The following is a 10,412-nucleotide window of genomic DNA, read 5'->3' on the forward strand; positions in this document are numbered from 1 at the left end:
GCCTTTGCCGGGCACAGTTTTCCTTTGTGGGATAAGGAGTTGTCCTGCAGAACAATGTCCCTTGGTCCAGCTAGAAGGAATCTTTGCCTTGCTCCGGCTACTGCAGACTAACCAATGTGTCCCTCTCCGTTCTTAATCCTCATCTTCCCTGCAGCAACTGTACAGTTGGCTCTTGGAAAAAGGATAGTCATGAACAAATTAAAAGAAGAAGCGAAAAAGAGCCTCACGTTAATTCGATGACTGAAGCCGCTCGTCGCCAACAACTGTGGCTATGTTGTTTATTTCCTTCTCTCCAAGGGCAGGACTTTACAGTCATTAAGACCAAATCTCCCCTTCTTTGCCTGCAGCTGCTGCTGTTCGAATGTCTCCAGGTCTTTGGGCAGCGCGCTGCTTTTCTGCTTGTTTAGTTGCTACCCTTGGAATTATGAAGTAATCCAGAAAATGTGATTCTGTGAATTTACACCCCAGTAACAAATGGCAGAGACAAAGAGCTAGCGCTGGGGAGGGGGAGGGGAGCAGGGGAGAGGATGGTGTGTTTGTGAGCATACATATGCGTTTTAAGTCGGATAAAGCAATTGGTGGAGTGTTTAAAAGAGAAGGGTAATTATTTAGATTCCCCCCACAGCTCTTTTTTTCATCAGCAATTTAGATATTTCTATATATAGACGTGCCCCCATATCTGCAAGGGTTCCGTTCTGGGACCCCAGCAGATATGGATACAGAGAACCCTATATAAAGAGGAAAAAGGGGGAAAAAGAAGAGGGGAATAAAATGGAAGAGGGAGAAGAGAGTGGTAGGCTAGAGTGTCCTTGACCTATCACTCTCAGAACATAAGAACAGCCCCGCTGGATCAGGCCATAGGCCCATCTAGTCCAGCTTCCTGTATCTCACAGTGGCCCACCAAATGCCCCAGGGAGCACACCAGATAACAAGAGACCTGCAAGGCTTCCTGGGAATTGTAGTTAAGAACATAAGAACAGCCCCACTGGATCAGGCCATAGGCCCATCTAGTCCAGCTTCCTGTATCTCACAGTGGCCCACCAAATGCCCCAGGGAGCACACCAGATAACAAGAGACCTGCAAGGCTTCCTGGGAATTGTAGTTAAGAACATAAGAACAGCCCCACTGGATCAGGCCATAGGCCCATCTAGTCCAGCTTCCTGTATCTCACAGTGGCCCACCAAATGCCCCAAGGAGCATAAGAACATAAGAGCAGCCCACTGCATCAGGCCATAGGCCCATCTAGTCCAGCTTCCTGTATCTCACAGTGGCCCACCAAATGCCCCAAGGAGCATAAGAACATAAGAGCAGCCCCACTGCATCAGGCCATAGGCCCATCTAATCCAGCTTCCTATATCTCACAGTGGCCCACCAAATGCCCCAAGGAGCATAAGAACATAAGAGCAGCCCCACTGCATCCGGCCATAGGCCCATCTAGTCCAGCTTCCTGTATCTCACAGTGGCCCACCAAATGCCCCAAGGAGCATAAGAACATAAGAGCAGCCCCACTGCATCAGGCCATAGGCCCATCTAGTCCAGCTTCCTATATCTCACAGTGGCCCACCAAATGCCCCAAGGAGCATAAGAACATAAGAGCAGCCCCACTGCATCAGGCCATAGGCCCATCTAGTCCAGCTTCCTGTATCTCACAGTGGCCCACCAAATGCCCCAAGGAGCATAAGAACATAAGAGCAGCCCCACTGCATCAGGCCATAGGCCCATCTAATCCAGCTTCCTATATCTCACAGTGGCCCACCAAATGCCTCAAGGAGCACACAAGACAAATGCATCCTGGTGCCTTCCCTGGCATCCTGGTGCCCTCTCTACTCTTCCTCATCCGCTTCATTGCCCTCTTCCTTTCGGAATACAGAGCAAGAACCAGTGGAGGAGGTGGCCGATGCACCACCAGGTATAAGAGGGGCCTTTGGTACACTGTCTCAGGCACCCAGGAGGTACTGGGTTGGCCCTGGGAGTAATTAGGGTACAGAGCAACGTTGCTGGTTTAGTGCTGCTACCGGAGCACCACAGGAACCATCTCAGTGCCAAGCCTGCGAGTTAATAGGACAGAGTGGAGACAGGTAGGATCACCAGCAGAGGCCGATGCAGTAGACAGACACGGTGCTAGAGAACATCTCAAACTGGGTTGCCCAGTAGGCATTGCTCTCTGCCTTCAGAGCCACCAAAAACTGTTTCCGTTGCAAGCTTGGCGGAACAATCCCTTGTGATTCAAAGGGCGAGTTCTGGGCTGGGATGCCAGCCTGGCTGAGCATTCCATCAACGGACCCTGAAGAACCAATTGCTGCCTGCCAGAGCTTGCTTCGCCCTTGGAAACTCCCTTCCCTGGATTGCTACGTTGAATTTTGTGGACTTTTGGTGGCTTTGGTGACATTCTTTCCTCTGGTCCTCTTAAGTATCTATTGCTGCCTTAAAAACACAACATGCGGAGCGATCCGGGTTCGAACTAGCCGCAGCCCTATGTGCTGGCAAAATCCAGTTCTGGATTGGCCTGGCTTTCTCAAACAAGCAACGGGGCCTCTCTGGGTAGGAAGGGCTTCCTCCATACTTTAGCCCAGTGGTTCTCAAAGTTTTTAGCAGCATGACTCGCTTTTTAGAATGACAGTCTGTTGGGACTCTCTGGAAGTGATGTCATGGTTGGAAATGACATCATCAAGCAGGAAAATTTTTAGCACCGCCCCCTACGATTAAATCAAATCAAATTAAGTAAGTAAATTAAAAGTTTACAATTAGTATAAGTTTAAACATGTATTTAAAATAAAGAAGGACCCTCCCTCCCAAGCAGCTGCTGATCTGTTTAAAAAAAAAAATCCCCCAAAGGCTGCAATCCTATCAACACTTGCCCTGGAGTAAGTCCCGTTGACTATTGTAATTAAACAGTAGCCTGTTAAAAGCATAGATCTGTCATGTTTCAACAAATATCAGGGTAGCATCAAGACACATATCAGGGTAGCATCAAGTCTAATATATTGAAAATAAAATGCGCATTAAAGTGAATGGGGACCCACTTGAAACTGGCTCGCAACCCAGCTAGGGGGTCCCGACCCACAGTTTGAGAAACACTGCCTTAGCCCACCACTCTTTTTTACACTTCATTTTCCCCTCCATCACCCACTTGCTTTTCAAATTCAGGTAATTGGGGTGGGGGGGTAGCCATGCAGGCAAGAGGACTGAGGTGGTTGCAAACACTTCAGTTGATCTCATGGACAGGCTGGCTCTGTCTGACTTCTGGTCATGAAGCTCTTTGACCCCGGGGCATGTTCCTGGCTCTAGGTAAGTCTCTCCATCCCAACTCCTGCTATGACTCACAGTTCTGACTCTTTGCTTGCTTTTGAATTCCGGAGCGCCTCTCCACCTTGGCCCCTGGCTCTGACACCTGACTTGCTGTTGAGTTCCGGTTTGTGAGTTCAATCTGGCTTCTGGTTGGGTTCCTGGCTTACTCCTGACTTCCTGCTCACACGGCCCAGTCCTGACACATTGCGGATTTTGAACACTGCAGCTCCTACTGCTTCCATATTGAGCTGATATCCAATTCCCCCTTGTTTCCAGGTTTCGGTGGCTACCAGGAAGTTGCATGTTGGAAACCACCCTGCATGTCACAAGCTAGCAACATGAAGAGGTGTCGCAAATGCTCGGTCCAGACCTGCTCGAACAAGGGAACTTTGCTTTTTGTATGAATGCAGTCAGAATCAAGGCAGATGCCAAGTCTACTCACAAGTTGCACTTCAAGAGCAACTGAATCAACTGCTTTCAAAAGCTTGGAGATACAGCCCCCAGTGCTGTTACTACTCCCCTGTTCTTAAAATACAGCAAAGTATTTGCTGTATTTTAAGCAAATTCTCTAATGTGCCTTTAGAGCAGGGGTCTCCAAACTTTTTGGCCAGAGGGTCGCATGAAATATCTGGCACAGTGCTGAGGGCCTGAAAAAAATTTAAATATAAAATTTAAATAAATAAATTAGAGATGGAACTTAGATGAATGAATAAATGAATGAGTGGGCTCATTCACTCAGCCTCTCTGACCCTCAGAACACCCTCCAATCAGAACACAGCTCTGGTCATGTTCAGTTTAGAGGGCCAGAGGGTTTCAGGGGACAAGAGGTTGGCAGCAGGCCGGATAGAGGCTTACTGCGGGCCACATCTGGCCCCCAAGCCGGGGTTTGGTGACCACTGCTTTAGAGGATAGGAAAAGCAGTGGACGTAGACACTTCCAGACCCTGATGGTATCTTTTCCTAGCAGAGCTGTACTGGTACTTTGTTATATTGGTACATGGGGGAAGGCTCTCAGAGGCCCTTCTGGTGGAAAAAAAAAATGATAGAAAAAGCATTCAGTTTCCACTGGCCATTCTTGGACTGGGACTATCAGGTCCAATCCCACTGGGAAAGGATGCAACTGAGGCTCTAGAAGCATCTATCACTCCAACCCTCCCAACCTTTGAAGGGGAACTGGGATGTGGGAACTGCCCTCAGTAATATGCAGTGGCATCTCTAGGTGGATGCAGGGGTTGTGTGGGCTGCACTAGGTGACGCACACAGGGAGGGTGACACCACTACTGGCCAAAATTTTTAAAATCTTGCTATTTTTGAATAATACCATCATGGTATGTATCAATCACTGTGTAATTTCATGCAGAATGCAATGAAACAAACCATGTTGAAATATCCCTATTCTACCAAACGTTATAGCCAAAAAACCAGAGGAGGTAGGGCAATGGTATATCACCACCAATGGCTTACCTCCTGCGGCATTGCCCTGCCCAGTGCATGAGAGGAGGTCCATGATGGGGGTGACACACTGGCCTCCACTAATAATAGGTGCTTTGCGTTTGAGCCTCTGTTGGTTATTCGACTGCTTGCAAAGGGCTCAAGGGCTTTTCTGAACACTTCTGACCCTTTGCAAGCATTCAAATGCACCCTTCTCAAGACTGGTTGGCAACCTTCAGTCTCGAAAGACTATGGTATAAGCCTACAGCACCCGGTATTCCCAGGCGGTCTCCCATCCAACTACTAACCAGGCCTGACCCTGCTTAGCTTCCAAGATCAGACGAGATCGGGCATGGAAAGACTATGGTATAAGCCTACAGCACCCGGTATTCCCAGGCGGTCTCCCATCCAACTACTAACCAGGCCTGACCCTGCTTAGCTTCCAAGATCAGACGAGATCGGGCATGGAAAGACTATGGTATAAGCCTACAGCACCTGGTATTCCCAGGCGGTCTCCCATCCAAGTACTAACCAGGCCTGACAAAAGACTTGTGCTTTTGTGAGCACACACCTGGAATTGCAGGCATTCACTGGAATTGCAGGCATTCACTGGAATTGCGCTTTTGCAAACTGAACACTGGGGTGCTCATGCATCCCTCAAGGTGGCTAAATGAGGACTTTTGTCCCTGGCATGCTAACTTTCGGCATGCAGGGGGTCCTCGACACAGGAGAAGCGTTCAAACTGCGATATACCCAGTTGACACTTTGAAGGGACACAGGTCCCCATTGGGGCTCATACTATGCGCTGTATCTGAATATGTAAATAAGGCATTTCAACTGTCACCCTTCTTTCTTACATTTGTGTCTACCTTCTTTCTTTTCCCTGTGGAATTCATGGCAGTGAACAGAAGCTGCCTGAGTAGTGTCCCAGATAGTAGGCAGATGCAAGGGAGGGCACCAGGATGAGGTCTCTTGTTATCTGGTGTGCTCCCTGGGGCATTTGGTGGGCCGCTGTGAGATACAGGAAGCTGGACTAGATGGGCCTCTGGCCTGATCCAGTGGGGCTGTTCTTATGTTCTTAACTACAATTCCCAGGAGGCCTTGCAGGTCTCTTGTTATCTGGTGTGCTCCCTGGGGCATTTGGTGGGCCGCTGTGAGATACAGGAAGCTGGACTAGATGGGCCTATGGCCTGATCCAGTGGGGCTGTTCTTATGTTCCTATGTTATGTTCTTATGTCCCATCCAAGGTGACCACACCTTGGTGTTCCATTAAAAAAACATTAGTTGTTTTCCATGGGTACCTGGAACCTGGCTGGCGAAGAATTTACACTGACAACGTAATGATAATAATATTAATATTAATAAGATCTGTGAATATCCCAAGTCCTTGGATCCAAATTCAGCCACCAACATCTGGTGGGCTGTGCATAAGAACCGTAATATAATATATTTGTGTAGTACTTTCTGCCTTGTCCATATTCGGCAAGAAGACCAACAAGGCGGCAGACTGGTTTGAAGCCCACTCTGAGGAGTTGACACCAGTCATTGAGGAAAAGAGGAGAGCTCAAGCAGCATACAAGGTCTGTCCCAGTGAGCGCAACCTGCAGGTCCTCCGAACTGCTCGCAGCAAAGTCCAACAGACTGCCAGGAGATGTGCTAACGACTACTGGCTCCAGCTCTGTTCCGAGATACAGATAGCAGCTGACACGGGCAACATCAAGGGGATGTATGATGGTATCAAGCAGGCCCTAGGTCCAACACAGAAGAAAATTGCCCCTCTGAAGTCTGCCACAGGCGAGGTCATCCAGGATCGGGCGCAGCAGATGGAACGCTGGGTGCAGCACTACTCTGAGCTATATTCCAGAGAAAATGTAGTCACCGAAGAAGCACTGAACAACATTGAGTGCCTGCCTGTGCTGGAAGAGCTTGACAGTGAACCAACCCTAGAAGAACTTCACGTGGCCCTGGACTCCCTTGCCTTTGGCAAGGCACCTGGAAAAGACAGCATCCCTGCTGAAGTCCTAAAATGCTGCAAAGAGATCATCGTCACTGAGCTGCATGAAATCCTCTGTCTCTGCTGGAGAGAAGGTGGAGTACCTCAAGACATGAGGGATGCAAACATCATCACGCTGTACAAGAACAAAGGTGACAGGGGTGACTGCAACAACTACCGCGGCATCTCTCTCCTTAGCGTTGTAGGAAAGCTGTTTGCCCGAGTTGTACTAAAGAGGCTCCAGGTACTTGCAGAGAGCGTCTATCCAGAATCGCAGTGTGGATTCCGAGCCAACAGGTCCACCACTGATATGGTATTCTCCCTTAGACAACTGCAGGAGAAATGCAGGGAACAACGACAGCCACTCTTTATAGCCTTCATAGATCTCACAAAGGCTTTCGACCTGGTCAGCAGAGACGGCCTCTTCAAGATTCTCCCCAAGATTGGATGTCCACCCAGGCTCCTCAGCATCATCAGATCCTTCCACAAGGACATGAAGGGCACTGTTGTCTTCGATGGCTCCACATCAGACCCTTTTGACATCCGAAGCGGAGTGAAGCAGGGCTGTGTTCTTGCACCAACCTTGTTTGGGATTTTCTTCGCTGTCCTGCTGAAGCAGGCCTTTGGAACTGCAACAGAAGGCATCTATCTCCGGACCAGATCAGACGGAAAGCTCTTCAACCTCTCCAGACTGAGAGCAAAATCCAAAGTCCAGCTGAAATGTCTGCGTGACTTCCTCTTTGCCGACGATGCAGCTGTCACTACCCACTCTGCCAAAGATCTCCAGCAGCTCATGGATCGTTTTAGCAAGGCCTGCCAAGATTTTGGACTGACAATCAGCCTGAAGAAAACACAGGTCATGGTTCAGGATGTGGACTCACCTCCCTGCATTACAATCTCTGAGCATGAACTGGAGGTTGTCCATGACTTTGTGTACCTTGGCTCAACGATCTCCGACACTCATTCTCTCGATGCCGAGCTAAACAGGCGCATCGGTAAAGCAGCTACCACGTTTTCCAGACTCACAAAGAGAGTCTGGTCCAACAAGAAGCTGACGGAACATACCAAGATCCAGGTCTACAGAGCTTGCGTCCTGAGTACACTTCTGTACTGCAGCGAGTCATGGACTCTTCGCCCACAACAGGAGAGGAAACTGAGCGCTTTCCACATGCGCTGCCTCCGACGCATCCTCGGCATCACCTGGCAGGACAAAGTTCCAAACAACACAGTCCTGGAACGTGCTGGAATCCCTAGCATGTATTCACTGCTGAAACAGAGACGCCTGCGTTGGCTTGGTCATGTCGTGAGAATGGATGATGGCCGGATCCCAAAGGATCTCCTCTATGGAGAACTCGTGCAAGGAAAGCGCCCTACAGGTAGACCACAGCTGCGATACAAGGACATCTGCAAGAGGGATCTGAAGGCCTTAGGGATGGACCTCAACAAGTGGGAAACCCTGGCCTCTGAGCGGCCCGCTTGGAGGCAGGCTGTGCAGCATGGCCTTTCCCAGTTTGAAGAGACACTTTGCCAACAGTCTGAGGCTAAGAGGCAAAGAAGGAAGGCCCATAGCCAGGGAGACAGACCAGGGACAGACTGCACTTGCTCCCGGTGTGGAAGGGATTGTCACTCCCGGATTGGCCTTTTCAGCCACACTAGACGCTGTGCCAGAACCACCTTTCAGAGCGCGATACCATAGTCTTTCGAGACTGAAGGTTGCCAATACAATACTTTCTGGGCCTATACAGCTGTTTACATGTGTTGTGTCAATGTAACCCTTGCAACAACCATGTAAGGTCATAGGTTTTATTATTCCCATATTGCAGATGTGGAAGACTGAGGCTGAGAAGGAGTGGCTGCCGAAGACCACCTAGTGAGTTCATGGCAGAGGTGAGACATAGAGTGTTTCTTTCCTGCTCTGTGGAATAATCACAGTTCTTAAAGAGCCAATGTTCGGCTCATTGGGTAGGTGTAATTTCCAGGAAACTCGGAACCCCAACATATCTCACTGGACTATCATGCAGTTTCTATCTCCACTGCTTTTCAGCCATCTGGCAAAACGTCACCCTTCAGCTTGAAACAGTATGGGAAATATGTGGATATAAACATATATAAATATTAAGCAGACACAGTGACTTGTCTCTCCGCTCTTGCATTCCCCCTGCCCCAAATGCCTGGTACAAGTGCCAGCAAAAGCATTTGAAAAGTAGCATGTCTCTTTGGAAAAAAAAAAAAATAGTATTCTTTTCATATGCGATAGTCTGAGATTGCTCAATTCATTAATTTCCTTTCCAGGTTAGGATGGAAACTGACAAACCTACCCAAAAATGTGGAATTATTATTATTTTTTTTTTAAACTTTAAAAAAAGTTTTAATTGGATATGAAAACCCCAAGCATTTCAGTGTTCTCAGTCAAAATGGCATCGTTTGTCTCCAACTGTCATGTCCAAATGAAAAATGATGTTTCATTTTGTAGCACAAATGCCAAACAATTTCTTCCTTTTCTTTAAAAAAAAACAACAAGTGTTTGTATTTTACCAATTGGAAAACTCCAAACCAGTTAAAATGAATAATTCCCCTGTGTATTTTGTGTGTGTTTTTTTTTTGTTTTTTTTAACGTGGATTTTGACAAATTCATATTTCCCAGCGCAATCCTCCTTGTGTGTGGAAAATATTCGTTTTCCTCTAATGAAAACATTCCTGTGATGTGGAGAATTGTGACCCACACACCCAGATTCTGTATCGTCTACGGCAGAAATGGCCAACTGGCAAGGTGCAATCCATGGGTGGAATATTGTAAATTCTGAAATAATTTGAGCTGGCTTAGCGGATTTTGAATCAAGGTGTGGTTAGAAATTTTGCCCAGTTTTACCCGCAGAGAAAAGAAACACTTTAATAAAAAAACTGTGAGAGGTGGAGATTCAACGCACATCTCATTTCTCTTTGGTTTTGCTGTGTGTGTGATGACCTGGCCGTCCAGGTGCAAAACAGGCAGCCGCAACTGCTCAGCCACTCACCTGAGGCAAGATCACAGCACCTGGGTTCTCCCTCTCTGCCCTTGGATGGTGAAAAAAGATTTGCAGTCCTGGGGGAAGAGCAAAAGCAGCCCAATGTCAGGCTGATCCAGTTGCCAAATGAGCCAGTTGCCAAAGGTTAAAGAAATGCAATGGAATGACAGTGACAATTTAAAGGAAGTAGGTGGGCAGATGTGGGATGGTGGAGGGCATGCTTGGAATGACTGCCCCATTTGACCTTGTGGATGGGCCAGCCCTGATATCTCTGTATAGGAGAAGCACTGGCGTACCTGGGGGGGGGGGTCAGGGAGCAAATGCCCTGGGGTACCACCCAGGGAGCCACCACGACCCCTTCCCCCCCTTATTTTTTTTTTTAAACAGGCCTTTTCAAGTCCTTTAGAAGGTCAGAGAGGCAGCCAACGGACTCCTCGGCCCCCAGAAGGTCTTCCAGTGGCCTCCAGATGTGCCCAGTCACAAACTGGTTGCTAATGAAGGTGAGTGATATTGTCCGGTCTATACTTCCCCCAGTAAGACGTTAGCAACTTAAGGCTCAAACTACATATTGAATTGAATGGACACCGCCCGGAGATAGTTCCTTGCAGCTAAGGGCCCAGTCGTAACTGTGTGTTCTGGCATCACAGTGCCCTTTGAGCACTTTGTGGCTCTACCAAAGAGCATGGCCTGGCTGCA

The sequence above is a fragment of the Tiliqua scincoides genome, chromosome 13 (genome assembly GCF_035046505.1).
Source record: "Tiliqua scincoides isolate rTilSci1 chromosome 13, rTilSci1.hap2, whole genome shotgun sequence".
Classification (NCBI taxonomy): Eukaryota; Metazoa; Chordata; class Lepidosauria; order Squamata; family Scincidae; genus Tiliqua; species Tiliqua scincoides.